Genomic DNA, 13,985 nt, shown 5'->3' with positions numbered 1-13,985 from the left:
CATTTAGTCAGGAGCTGGGTTCTCAATCAAGGTCTCCCACATGGTGGGTGGCAAGGACACAGCTATGTGACCCATTGCTGCTGCAACCCAGGGTAGGCATTAACAGAAACCTGCAAGCATGAGCTGGGTATAGATACTAAATCCCCATACTCTGATGTGGGACCCTGACATCTTAATCATCAGGCTAAACACCTGCCCCTCCATGAATTTTTGAAGATCTCTCTTATGCATGGATTCAAAAGTCATTTTGCACCAGGATAATTTTTCATCTTCCATGAACCTTTTGAAGTACGCCTATCCTAGCAAACACTGGATGGTGACTGCTGCCTCTCAAATCTAGAGACCTCCAAGTGGTATGGAAAGTAGACAATCCACCTGAGAGAGAAACTCCCTGGTGTGTGGAAGAGACTAGGGACCTTGGCTATGCCCTGAGTGAGCCCCAGGTGGGAACAGCCTCAGACAGGGCTATAGATTGGCTGGGCTGTGGCCCAAGCCTAGGAAAATGGGACTTTCCTTCAGAGCAGTTTGGGTCCTATTACTAGACAAGCAGCACCTGCTTCTTTCATGAGGCAGGAGCTGGCAGGGTGGTAGAGAGCAGGCTGAGCACTGCTCTCAGGAGCATCTGCCCCAGAGGGGTGGCTGGAGGCAGCTGGCCCTGGAATCTTTGCCTGCCCCTGGGGAGTGGGGAAGGAGAGGCACAGGCCTACATGGCTCCCTTCTGCCTTGCACCTCTCTTAACACTTACACCTCCTTCTGGATGACAATAACTCTTCATCCTGCTTTGAAGTGGGATTCGTCAACTCTCTGTAAAATAAAAATATTCAGATCACTTACATATTGGAATGGAGCGAAGGAATGTCAACATTGTCCAAATTGCTTCTTTCCTTAGTAATACACCTATTGTTAGTGTGCTTGTGTCCTTGGATGTTTTATTTGTCTGAGTGACACATGGAAGAATCCCAACTACGCATTTTGGGGCTGGGAGGCAGGAGTGTAGATATAATCTTCCTTCAGCCCTGCTACACACATGCCCTTTCTCAGCGCTCACAATGATATTGATAAGGTCAAGTTTTTTATTTGTATCCACAAAGGGATTTCTAATTATTTAATCTATATTAAATGATAGGCAGAGACAAATACAGACCACACAGAGAGAAATATGCCATTCACTCTACAAATGCCTGTGCCCATCAGAGCTTGGCCAAGCCAACGCTAGGAGGTCAGAACACCCTCTGGATCTCGCATGGGTGACAGGGACCCAAGAACTTGAGCCATCACATGCTGCCTCCCAGGATGCACGTTGGCAAAAAGCTAGAATGGGAAACAGGGCCAGGACTTGAATTCAGCCATACTGATATGCGACCAGAGCAAACCAAACAGTGTCTTAGCTATTGCTAACCAAAAGCCTGTCCCCTGAGTGATTTTGGATTTTTGGTTTTAAAAAAACTCCTATGAAAAACTGTCTTGCAGGTTTGTTTTCACTCTGCCTCTTGGAAGGCCACTGTGCCTTGCCATTCCTAAATCTGGGTGCTGTCATCTACATCGACTCCCACGGGTACAACAGGATTTCTCCAGAATAAGAGCATAGAAAGAGGCTAAGATGCACTAAGACATATATAGACATGTGCTGCTTCGTGGCAGTAAAAACTGCAGTGTTCCCCTTTCTCCCTGAGACTATAAAAGGAAGGTCAGATTAGGTTTGAGATCACAAGGACAATTCCTTGGGAGGCAAACTTTTCTGTCTGATATGAAAGGCACCGCTCAGAGGAGTCAAACAGATAGCCCTCTCACCCCCGAGTCAATAGGAGATTCAAGTCCATTCACATTGACATTGGCAGAAGGAGTTTCCGGATGATTGACATAAATTGCTATCTCGGAAGAACTGTGCAGAAATGTCATTTCCAAAATTAAATAGCTCGAATCTCCGTGACCAGAGGAGGGGTGGCAGGTGGGCGACCACACACAGCAGGGTGCTCGCTTGGCATTTAGCTCACTTACACCGGCACGCTGAACAAGACCCTCTGCAAACAGAAAGAAAAGAGATTCCTTTGCTTAGAAAACCAAAACTTCACTATACATAAGCCAGACAGAGGAAGGAAAAGCCCTTTTGCTCTTTGACTGCCTTTGTATCTGATTTTTCCTTTTTAAAGGAAAAGGAAGGAGAAGAGGAACTGTTCTGATGAATCACCTGGTGTGATGAGAAGAAGTGAGTCAGGCGCTGTCTCCTGGCATCCCAGCTGAGGGGTAATGACCACCTGGCTTGCAGCATCTCCAGGAAGGAAAGAGGATGGGCCTGTAGAAAGTCCTCTTGCTAATGAATAATATCTTGGCACACAACCCGCCGACTTTTCATCCTGTTTTACACAGTAGTAGAAAGGAGTAAAACAAGGGCAGCTTTCAGAGACAGAACGTGGCAACGGAGAGTCAGTATTCTCTTTACTTAAATGTGAATTTTGCTTGCACACTGGTTGCAATGTGTCAGCAGAAGTGATTTGTAGGGAAAAAAATCTATATAATGGTATTTCAGATGAACACGATCCTCTGAATGTGTATGTCTTTGAAGAGCGAGAAATGCTGTAACAAATTACTAACTTTTAAAAATCTGGAAGGGATCTTTCATTTAGGTCTTTTTTTTTTTCCATGATATCTTGGCTTTCCATGCCTACTATACTCTCATGGGCTCTTCAGCCAGATCCGAATGCCTTGAGGGTTGATTCTGAGGCCAGAGTGTTGCTTAGGACATCTGCCATTCTATGAGTCTGCTGTGTATCCTGCTTCCCATGCTGGATCTTTCTCTCCCTTTTTGATTCTATCAGTTAGTATTAGCAGACACTTGTCTTGTTTGTGTGATCCCTTTGACTCTTAGACCTATCAGAGCCATCAATTGTGAGCTGAAATTGATCACTTGGACTAGTGCGATGGCATTGGTACATGCCACCTTGATGGGATTGTGTTGGAATCCCCTGGCACATTTCTAACTCCACCATTTGCGGCAAGTCAGATTGAGCATCTTCCAAATTGTCGGGGCCATCAAAGAAGGAGGTACCTTTCTCCAAAGGGAGGAGAGAACTTCCGCTTTGACTATGACCCTATCAGAATAAGATTAAAGTCAGCGAACTCTAAAGGCTTCCATAGCCATGGCAACTCATGACTAGAGCCTAGGGAGATTACTGACGCCATGAACAGGAGTGTCAAATTGTTAAGGCAGCAACAGGAGTCACTGTGTACTTACATCCCATGTGGGATCTGTCCTTAATGTGTTGTCTAATGTGCAGTGATGCTATAACTAGTACTGAAACAGTATTTTTATACTTTGTGTTTCTGTGTGGGTACAAACTGATGAGGTCTTCACTAATTATATACTGAATTGATCTTCTGTATATAAAGAGAATTGGAAATGAAAAAAACAACCTGGTGTTAAATTGGAAATGGCATAGAAAATTAATTAATTTAAAAAAAAATAAATAAAAATCTGGAAGGAAGCATTTAGAAAAGGGGATGTATACTTAAGTTGTCTTGAACTGAGTAAGTGTTGATTGTTTAAAGGGAATAAAATTGACGTTAAATAGTGTATGTTAGGATGCTGAAATTTGCTTGGTGTTTTTGTTTGGTTATGAATCTTGCAATAGTTTCACAGATACTTCCTGTGTATAGAGCAGGAAGTATATATCGATCTCTAGATACTTCCTGTATATAAAGTAGTTTGCCCTTCTGGTTGATGTTATGTATCGTTGCTGGAAAAACCTGTACCACCTCGCCAGAAAATACAGAACTCTCAATTTCAACATCTCTTCATCTTGTCTAGATTAAAACTCTTCAAAACTGTCTAGTAAATTTTTCAATTATCTACAACTATGTAGCAAACATCTCAAATCATTTTGTGATGTGCACAGATTCTGTGGGTCAGGATTTCAGGGTGGATCCGATCAGTTGTCTGGGTTTTCTGCTACAGCCCATATATAAATATCCACTCTCTGTAAATAGTGACACCACAATCGAGAACTTTTTTTTTTTTTTTTGAGAATTAAAAAAGGCATTATGCGGGAAAGGCTACATCCTTTATAATTCCAACTTTATGACACTTTGGAGAAGGCAAAACTAGGAATGCAGTGAAGTGATCAGTGGGTGCCAGGAGGAAGGGAGAATTAATGGGAGTTTTGATCAGTGAAAATATTTGATATGATTTTATCAGGGGAATACATGCTCTTATACATTTGCCAAAACTCATGCTTAAAAAAGTTCACAGACTAATGGAATTATAAGAGAATACCCATTTTCCACAACTTTTTGAATACCCCTATGTATACAACACCAAGCATGAGCACTAATGTCAACTGCAGACTCTGGGTGACAATGATGTGCCAATGTCAGCTCACTGGTTGTAGCAACTGTACTATTCTGGTGCAGAGGGTTAATGATTGGGGGTGGCAGGGGACTCTGGTGTAATGGCAGCTGGTCTATGGGAAATCTTCATACCTTCTGCTCAATTTTGCTGTGAACCTAAAACTACTCTGTTGTTTTAAAGGTATATCAGGTGGATTGGTTTTACTAAGAAAATTTGAAAAAACAAACGTTTTGTACTCAATGCAGGAATTTCTTTGAAGACGCCTGCTATCAAAATAAGGACGAGTTAGTGAAAAGATTCCAACAAGTACATCCCTGTTGAGCAGAGGCCTTCGATTGCTCAGAGAAAAGGCAATTAATTCCCCTCTCCAGGTGGACGGTTGGAGTGGAGAGCATAATAAAATGCCAGCAAATAGGATCGTCTGCCAAGAAAAGCTGGACTACAGCGGTGGATGTTAAGGGGTGCTCACACTGAAAGCCAGCCAGGCAATTATTCAACTTGCCTTGGACTGGACGGGTTCCATTCGGAGCCTTGGTTTGGGGCAGGCCGCCTTTCACAGACAGAACAAATTAGAGGGAGTTCTGAAGGGAGCATCTGAAGTGATAAAAGGTTTAGAAAATGTGACCCATGAGAAAAGGTTAAGAGAACTGGACACATTCAATCTACAGAAAAGAAGACCTGAGGGAGACATAATAACTATTTTACTCCTACATAAAGGGATATTATACAGAGGATGGGGACCAATTATTCTCATTAGTCAATGGGGACAAAACAAGAAGTAATAGGCTTACCCTGCAGTAGGGCAGATTTAGGTTAAATATCAGGATGAGCTTTAACACTATCAGAAGTTAGAGAAGAGGAGGAACGCTTATGTGGGGTCATCTCCCTGAGGGATGGCTGAGGTTGAAATGAATGTGATGTTAATTGAGAAGGGTTTGGAGTTTTTAAATCAAGTCTCACTGATATATGTGGCTCAATGTGTCATTTAATCCTCTTTTTCCCATTTAAATAATTGACTTGGGGATCTATATGAATGAAGAAAGATATAGATGTCTAAAGGTTTCTTATTGTACATCTTTACATTATTGTGTCAAATGAGGAAACACTGTTCTTAAATAAACGTCAAAATACATTTATTACATCTGTTATTAGAGAGTGCACAGTGTACCATTTCATAATTCGTAAAATGTACAACTTCCATCAACCTTTGAAATGTTTTACAGAAACATAACACTCAATAATGTCTAAACAAGTATGTGACAAGAACGTTGAAACATGCTTTCTATAAGGAATAAAATTGTATCACTGGTAGATTTGTTCCTGTTCTCTCTCTCTCTCTCTCTCTCTCTCTCTCTCTCTCTCCCTCTCTCTCCCTCTCATTTCCTGGTTTCAATCAGGCTTTAGAAAACCCCTGGCACCTGGAACCAAGGAACATACAACCCCAAACACTCACCCCCTACTGTGGCTTATTGGAATTTTATCTGTCTAAAGATTGGGCAAGTTTACCTCATTATTTCTCCACTCTCTCATTGGTCACAAAGTTTGTAGCCCTTGATACATCTTTTCATGGAGCCATTAAGTGAAACAGCCAGTAATGAGTGTCTTCATAATGACTCATTTAGTTCCTTCCACTGGAAGCGATGCATATTACTTCTGCAACACTTCACCTACTCCATTCAAGAAGCCAGCAGCCCTGGTTAGTTCCCATTACAAACTTAACTTCTCTTGAAATTTTCTGGTGCTACAAAACGTTCTTTTAACATCCCATAATCTTGATTTTTAATATATGCTATATCTTGTTTATTGTGAAAGCAGTGAAGTGATTTTAGGGATCCCTATGGTTTTCATGTATTTATATTTATCCCAGACTCTTTCAACTGCCAATTGTTCATTTAAACTAAGTAAATTGGAGTCATTCATAAAGAAATAGAAGTACGTTAATGTTACACTACATCACTCTTACCAGGATATCATTGTGAAAATAACATATTTCAAAATAATTCTGAATTTCCAAATGATTGTTTAAAGACAAGCTTTCATTTATAACTACTGATCCTCTATGCCAATACCCACTTCTGCACCAGCAATAAATTCACACAGTGAAACTCTGAGGTTGGCATTTCTCATTTGCAATGCTATACTTCTGTTCCACTAACAAAATCGATTCCCTGAATTCAAAGAATTCTAGCAGACAAATGATTAGAAATACATAATTTTAGGTGACAACCATAGGCCCACAGTAGAATAATTTGATATTTGAATGGGACACATATCATAAGAAATATTATTGTGATGTGATTGGAACCACAGTAGGTACAAAAAAGAAGGGGGCTCATTCAAGACTCCCCAAAAACACTTTTTGCAGGACATGGGTAGTTTCAACTCTGTTTTGAACTATTACTATGGGATAAGCTTAAAATTAAAAAAAAGTTTCAAGTCACAGGTAAGGAATCTTTTCTGTCTTTCAACTGATAAATCTGTTTTAAGAGACCTTTTTTTTGAGAGGCACAGTGAGGAAGCGTGTACTCCCATCCACTGACTCACTCCCCAAATATCCACAATACCTCCTGTTTGAGTCTGAAGCTGGGAGCCAAGAACTCAATCCAGATCTTGCACATGGGTGACAGGAACTCAATCACTTCAGCCATAACTGCTGGCTCTAAGGGTCTGCATTAGCAGGACGCTGGAATCAGAGGTGGAGCTAGATTTGAACCCAGACATCTTGACCAGCATTTCAACTGCTAAGCCAAAACCTACCTGCTTGAAGACTTTTGATGGAAATAGTAAATTTATCCCCACATATATTAACATCTAATTTAATTTATGTAATTACTTTTCTTTCTGGAACCTCATCTAAAAAAAATTTATAGAGGAATTATGTATGTGCAAGTGGCAGGGGATTGCAGCATGTATTTTTTTTTTTTTTTTGACAGGCAGAGTGGACAGTGAGAGAGAGACAGAGAGAAAGGTCTTCCTTTGCCGTTGGTTCACCCCCTCAATGGCCGCTGCGGCCCGCGCACCGCGCTGATCCGATGGCAGGAGCCAGGTGCTTCTCCTGGTCTCCCATGCGGGTGCAGGGCCCAAGCACTTGGGCCATCCTCCACTGCACTCCCGGGCCATAGCAGAGAGCTGGACTGGAAGAGGGGCAACCGGGACAGAATTCAGCGCCCTGACCGGGACTAGAACCTGGGGTGCCGAGGATTAGCCTATTGAGCCGCGGCGCCGGCCGCAGCATGTATTTTTAATTTGGTCCATCTCCAGATGTCAGGAGCACTCTGAGGTTGAAGTAGGTATTCAGAATAATGCAACTTTCCTGGGATTCAGGGTCCCAAGAAACATCCTGTCTGCAACACTCACTAGGAGGGCAGAGGGATTTTCTTCTGATTCCTGACATAACTCTCACAGCTGATTACAAAAGAATGTCACCTGGTGTTTTGTTTGTCTGTCATTGGTGCCTATCCAAACATCTTCCAATGCCATGGAATATACCCTAAGGGGGACTCAGGGGCTGTATTTTTAAAATGGTTTGTCCTCAGCACAACTCATGTTCAGGGTTGGTGCCCAGTGCTATAGTTATTGAGAGTTGGTGAGGATATTGAGAGGAATTGATGTAATTCCCCACCTGGAGGTGAGAGTGGGTTGTTACACAGCATTCAGATCCCTTTCTCCATTCTTTCTTCAGCCCAGGCTGTTGCGCTTTTACATTCCCTACATAAACTGACGCAGCATAAGGCTTTCACCTGAAGCTAAGTAGATGCCGGCGCCATGCTCTTCTATTCACTGGGCTCCAGAACCATGAGCCCAGGTCAACTTCTTTTCTTTATAAATTACCCAGTCTCAGAGATTTTGTTTTAACAATAGAAAACAAGATACAGGATACAAAGCACGTGCTGAGTTAGGAGACCTGGGCACTTGCCTTGTTTCTCGTCTGTGAAATATGCAATTTTCTACAAATAACAACCTTGTCCCTCCAGTCCCATTTGCACCATAGTGTCCCTGAGTGTTCTTCCATCTCCATATATTTCCTATATGGCTTTGGTAGTCTTCCCCTTGCTGGGGTTATTTATCTTGAAATAATGTCACATGGCAACCAAGAGTATAGAATTTAGGCAAAAAGGGGCCCTGGATCGCAGGCAAAGATGGAGAACCTAAATGGCTTGTAAGTACATACTCTCTTGAGCTTGTCTTTCAAGGATTTTCTAGGAACACTTATCTTACAACATTGTACTCAGAGAGGGTCAGATTCATTCACCTGTAAAGAACCGACATCCTGGACATGTCCCTAACATTTGCTATAAAAGTGCTGGTGAATTTCTTCTCCAGGAGGCAGTTTTTTTTTTTTTTTTTTTTTTTTTTTTAGGGAATTTTACCTTCCCATTGTCCCCTTAACTTGTCACAGGAAAATAAAGCTTTCCTCTGTGCAATATATTCTTTTTTTTTTTTTTGGTTCTGCCTTTTTAAAATTCTTTTCATTATTTAATAAATGTGAATTTACAAAGTGCAACTTTTGTATTGTTGTGGCTAATTTTCTGGTGACACCCTAGGTGTCCAACTCATTGTTTCTGCTAACAAAATTGGCAAACCCAGCTGGTGCTGCATGTTGCCTAGGATTGGGGTGCTCAAGAACTGAGAATGGGGCAAGTGACAGAGGCAGCACCTCCAGAGCTTACCTGCTGTAGTGTACAATTACTGTTCCATTGGCAAGGAAGGTTTTGCTTGGTGCCTGGCGATCCCGAGTTCCTCACCTGAAGATCCCAAAGGGTAAAGTTGTCCCCTGGACCCTGTTTATTTCCAGCAGCTTCTTGTGGAACTTAGAGGCAACTTACTCTAGTAAGTGTCTTACAGTTGCTAAAAGTGAAAGCCAGGACAGAAGGTGCACTACCAGGAAAGAATTAGGAACTGGAGAGGGACAGCCGTCTGGGGACACCAGAATGCAAGTGCCAGGTTTTGCCCTGGGATCTTGAGGACTGCGAAATGAATGGTCAGAGAAATTCCTGAGCCAAGTTTGTCTGTTGGTCTGGGTTAGTCTTCCCCATCCCACAGATGTAGTGCTTTTTATATCCAGTCGTGGAAATATATATGAAGCAAGTAGAAAAGGACAATTTCATCTTTTAGATGATTTGAGTTTTGCCTAATTATTTTTTTAAGGTTTATTTTATTTATTTGAAAGACAGAGTTACATAGAGAGGTAGAGAAAGAGAGAGAGGTCTTCCATCCACTGGGTCACTCCCCAGATGGCTGCAACAGCTGGAGCTGCACCAATCTGAAGCCAGGAGCCAGGAGCTTCTCCAGGTCTCCCACGTGGGTGCTGGAGCCCAAGGACTTGGGCCATCTTCTACTGCTTTCCTAGGCCATAGCAGAGAGCTGGACCAGAAGAGGAGCAACAAGGACTAGAACCAGTGCTCACATGGGATGCTGGCGCCTTAGGCCAGGGCTTTAACCCACTGAGCAACAGCGCCTGCCCTGAGTTTTGCTTAATTATTCAAACTTCCTAGAAGAGAGGAATTCTACTGGGAGTGATACTGGTGCTATTGGTAAGCCAAAGAGTGTATCCATAACCCACCACTGAGTCCCCCTTAGGGTATATTCCATGGCATTGGAAGATGTTTGGATAGGCACCAATGACAGACAAACAAAACACCAGGTGACATTCTTTTGTAATCAGCTGTGAGAGTTATATCAGGAATCAGAAGAAAATCCCTCTGCCCTCCTAGTGAGTGTTGCAGACAGGATGTTTCTTGGGACCCTGAATCCCAGGAAAGTTGCATTATTCTGAATACCTACTTCAACCTCAGAGTGCTCCTAACATCTGGAGATGGACCAATTCCCCTCAGCTGGTGGAGATTGTCATTAAGACTGTTAGCAACTGAGACATGGCAAAAGATGAGGAACAGGGGAAAAGACAGCTTTGTTGGCTGTTGCACTCCAGTCTGCTCCTGGTAACCCAGGAGGATGAGGGAAGCCATGGTGGATGAGCAACTCTGTTCCCCAGTGTGGAACCACCAATGGGTTACCAGCCAGGTTAAAGACTAACCAGTGTGCATGCTGCCCACAGGAGGGCTGGTGGTAGCAGGAGTGGCCAAGCTGCCCCTGGAGAAGGGGACTCAGGGAAAATCTGATTCCTTTCATTCCCTGTCAAGAGCAGAAGATGATTGAGAATGACAGGGGCTTCGTGATAAACCTCAGCTCTCTCCTGAGGCTCCATGAGTCATATTAGCAGTATAAGGGGGAGAAGTTGAATTTTGTTGACGTTGGAACAACAAAGTCTATGTTGACTATTAAAAAGAGTTAGTGGTTAGGATTCGGCGCTCTCACTGCTGCTGCCCGGGTTTCGATTCCTGGTCAGGGAAGCCTTTCTTCTAGGCCGGTGCCGCGGCTCACTAGGCTAATCCTCCACCTGTGGCGCCGGCATCCAGGGTTCTAGTCCCAGTTGGGGTGCCGGTTCTGTCCTGGTTGCTGCTCTTCCAGGCCAGCTCTCTGCTGTGGCCCAGGAAGGCAGTGGAGGGTGGCCCAAGTGCTTGGGTGCTGCACCCGCATGGGAGACCAGGAGGAAGCACCTGGCTCCTGGCTTCGGATCGGCACAGCACGCCGGCCATAGCAGCCATTTGGGGGGTGAACCAATGGAAAAAGGAAGACCTTTCTCTGTCTCTCTAACTCTGCCTATCAAAAAAAAAGGGGGGGGGGCTGTTTTACTAAAAGAGATTATGGTATAAAATGAATATCAGGGAAATGAAGGGATTTCTGAAGCCATTTACTTGTGACGTAGGTTTTGAAGTCCTTATTCACTTGTCCCCATATCCTTGGGAATGCCCCATCCCACCCTTAGGAGTGGATCTTCCAGATAATCTAGGCTCTACAATGCATGTAAGCCAAGGCCAAGCAGAAGTGGATATCTCAAAGAGCCAAGGAGTAGAATTCTTGGTTTTCTTCCATGAAGTATTTAGGAATCATGAAACCATTCTAGAAGGTATTTTAGCCTAAGTTAACCCAGGGGTATATGCTCATGGTTAGATGGGATAGGCTATCAACACATAATCTTTAAAAATGATACTACAACAGACTCATTGCTGGTCCAGGGCCAAGCAATATCTACTGAAACTGGAAGCTGAAATCTTACCAGTTTTAAACATAGTCCCTTCATTTAAGATTAACCAAGCCCTGTAGGTCTCCTCATAACATCTTTTTACTATCAGTTAAAAAGCCCAGGTATGATGAAAACAGATTTATATAGGGCTTGGGAGGCCATGAATGAAGCAGGTTAGGACATACATCCCAGAGCACCCAATCCCTAGGCTCTGTTCACCATTTTTCCAAGAGAAACAAATATTCTTTTACATTCTTTGGACCCTGAGTCTCAAAAGCTATTTGCCTTTGACTGGGAAACCAATCCCTCAGAGGAAGCATCTGATAAAAATACCATTCAAACCCTGAATTATCTGGCAGGGAGAAGATATAAAGTATCAAAAGAAAATATCCCAGGAAAAGCAGAGTCTACTCCAAGACCACGAATTGGCAATTTGTAACTTGGCTCTGCCAAGGACCAGAAAACAATTACAGGGAATCCTGGAAATGACTGGCTTCTGTTGCATTTGGATACCCAACTTTGTCTGGGAAACAAAATTGACCTGTTTAATTGGATGAACGATGTGTCCAGCCTTTTAAACTGTCTCGGGACTGCCTGATCCAGAAAATCTCTTTGTCCTGTATATACTTGGAAGACAAGGAATCGTGGTGGAGATCCTGACCCCAGGTTGTGGGTCACTAAAATGAGTGATGTCTTCTTTATCTAAACAGTTAGATGCAGCATCCTGGGATGCAGCACAGTGAAGTGTGGGACAACCCCTGTGTGGACCCCACACTGGGTAGCAAAGGTTCTGGCAACAAAAGCGCAGCATGGGTTGACTGGTGGCTGGAGGGCGCAGTATCAAGCTTTAATGCTGTTTTCTCTGAAAACTCTGCCAGACTCTGAACCCTGCCCACTCAGGGCCAGTGTCTCAGGATCCCCAACACATGAGCTCTCTGAGTGACAAACCTGAAGAGGTAAAATCTCAGAAGTGAATCTATGCCTTCATGTGAAGAAATACAGTTTGCAGATAGTAGCGGTGTTATGGGAAATAGTCATGGCAGGGCAGGATATGCAGTTGTGCCTTTACCTGGAACTGTTGAAGTTGAGTCTCTCTCTGGAGACATATGTACAAAAGGACGAAACAGCAGCCCTGCCAAGGGCACTGGAGCTGGGAACAGGAGAGAACTTTAACAGACTGTAGTGACTCCATCAGTGTCTTCTCAGTGGCCCATGCTCACAGGGCCATCTGGAAAGAAGGCTCCTAAATGCTAACCACAAAGAAATTAATTATGGTAAAGGGATTCTCAGGCTGCTTCAGGCTGTAGAGAAACATAAAGAAATAGCTGTGTGCACTGCAGAGGACATCACAAGGGCGATTCTGCAGTAACACGAGGGAATAAGGTAGCTGCTCTTGCTGCCAAGCAGATAGCCCCTGAGGAAACCCTCCTTGCCCCTTTAGAAGCCTCAGCCTGCCACTGTCTCCCGGGGGTAGGTGGTAGATGAAACAGCCAAAGTGTGAATACACAGGAATGAGGCTGGGTTGTTAGCAAGCACTCACGTGATTCCACCTAGTATGGCCAGGCAGCAATGTCTAATTGCCCGCAGAATCAGAAATGAAGAACCAGATAGCTAAACAATGCACCTGCTGGCTTAAAAATAATAGGCAGCCCAAACTTCCTGTACCTATACCAGCCATAGCAGTATGGAGAAAGGATATCATGGCCAGCGGAGATTAAAAAAAGTTCCAAGATTTGGAATGTCTAGGACTCTTAAAAGTGACAATGGTCAGCTTTTATTTCAAAGATGGTGGCAGTGGTGTTCCAAGGTTTAGGGGATAAGATGGAAAGGATATGCCGCCTTGAGACCCCTTTCATCTGGAAAGACTAAAAACAAAATCTGGCCCTAAGAGTAGCCTCAGTGGATGCTTTCAAATGCCCTGCTGTGTTGCTGATAACCTTGAAGGCTGATCCTGGTGACCCTAAATTTCTTTTAATCTTGCAGGATTTTCACTCCTCTAGTCTCAGGGATGTGGGAACCCCTGTTCAGCAGGAAGTGGTTATGAAAAAGTGACACTTCTTTCTGAGTGTTCAAGAACTAGTGGGATTTAGGCCAAAGGTGGTCAACTGGAACACAGAGTGTCTGAACGTTGATTCTCTTAAGCTTGCTTTTTAGGGGACAGTCTAGAAAATCATCTATTGCAACTTTGTACTCAGAGGTAGTCAGACCACCACAAACAAGGATTGAGCATCATGGACAATCCCTTAACTCTTTGTAGAAAAACCCTAGCAAAGTGCTTCTCTGGGAGGCAGTTTCCTTAAAGAATTCTTCCTTCCAATTGTCTCCCCATGCGTCACAAGTGGATAAACCTTTTGTGGGAGCAGCTCCTACTTGAGGCTGTTTGTCAACACACCAAGCAAATGGACCCTTTCCATCTACCAGCATCACCCTCAGCACATTCAGTTCCCATTCTGGGTCCTGGGAACATAGTTGTCCTCATCAACACCTACAACCATGACTGAAGCATTCGCACCACTCTGGAACCTTTGGGCTCATCCATGTCCCTCTAATCTGTGA

The sequence above is a fragment of the Lepus europaeus genome, chromosome 13, assembly GCF_033115175.1.
Source record: "Lepus europaeus isolate LE1 chromosome 13, mLepTim1.pri, whole genome shotgun sequence".
Classification (NCBI taxonomy): Eukaryota; Metazoa; Chordata; class Mammalia; order Lagomorpha; family Leporidae; genus Lepus; species Lepus europaeus.
The sequence above is the reverse complement of the archived record's forward strand: the minus strand, read 5'-3'. Positions refer to the sequence as shown.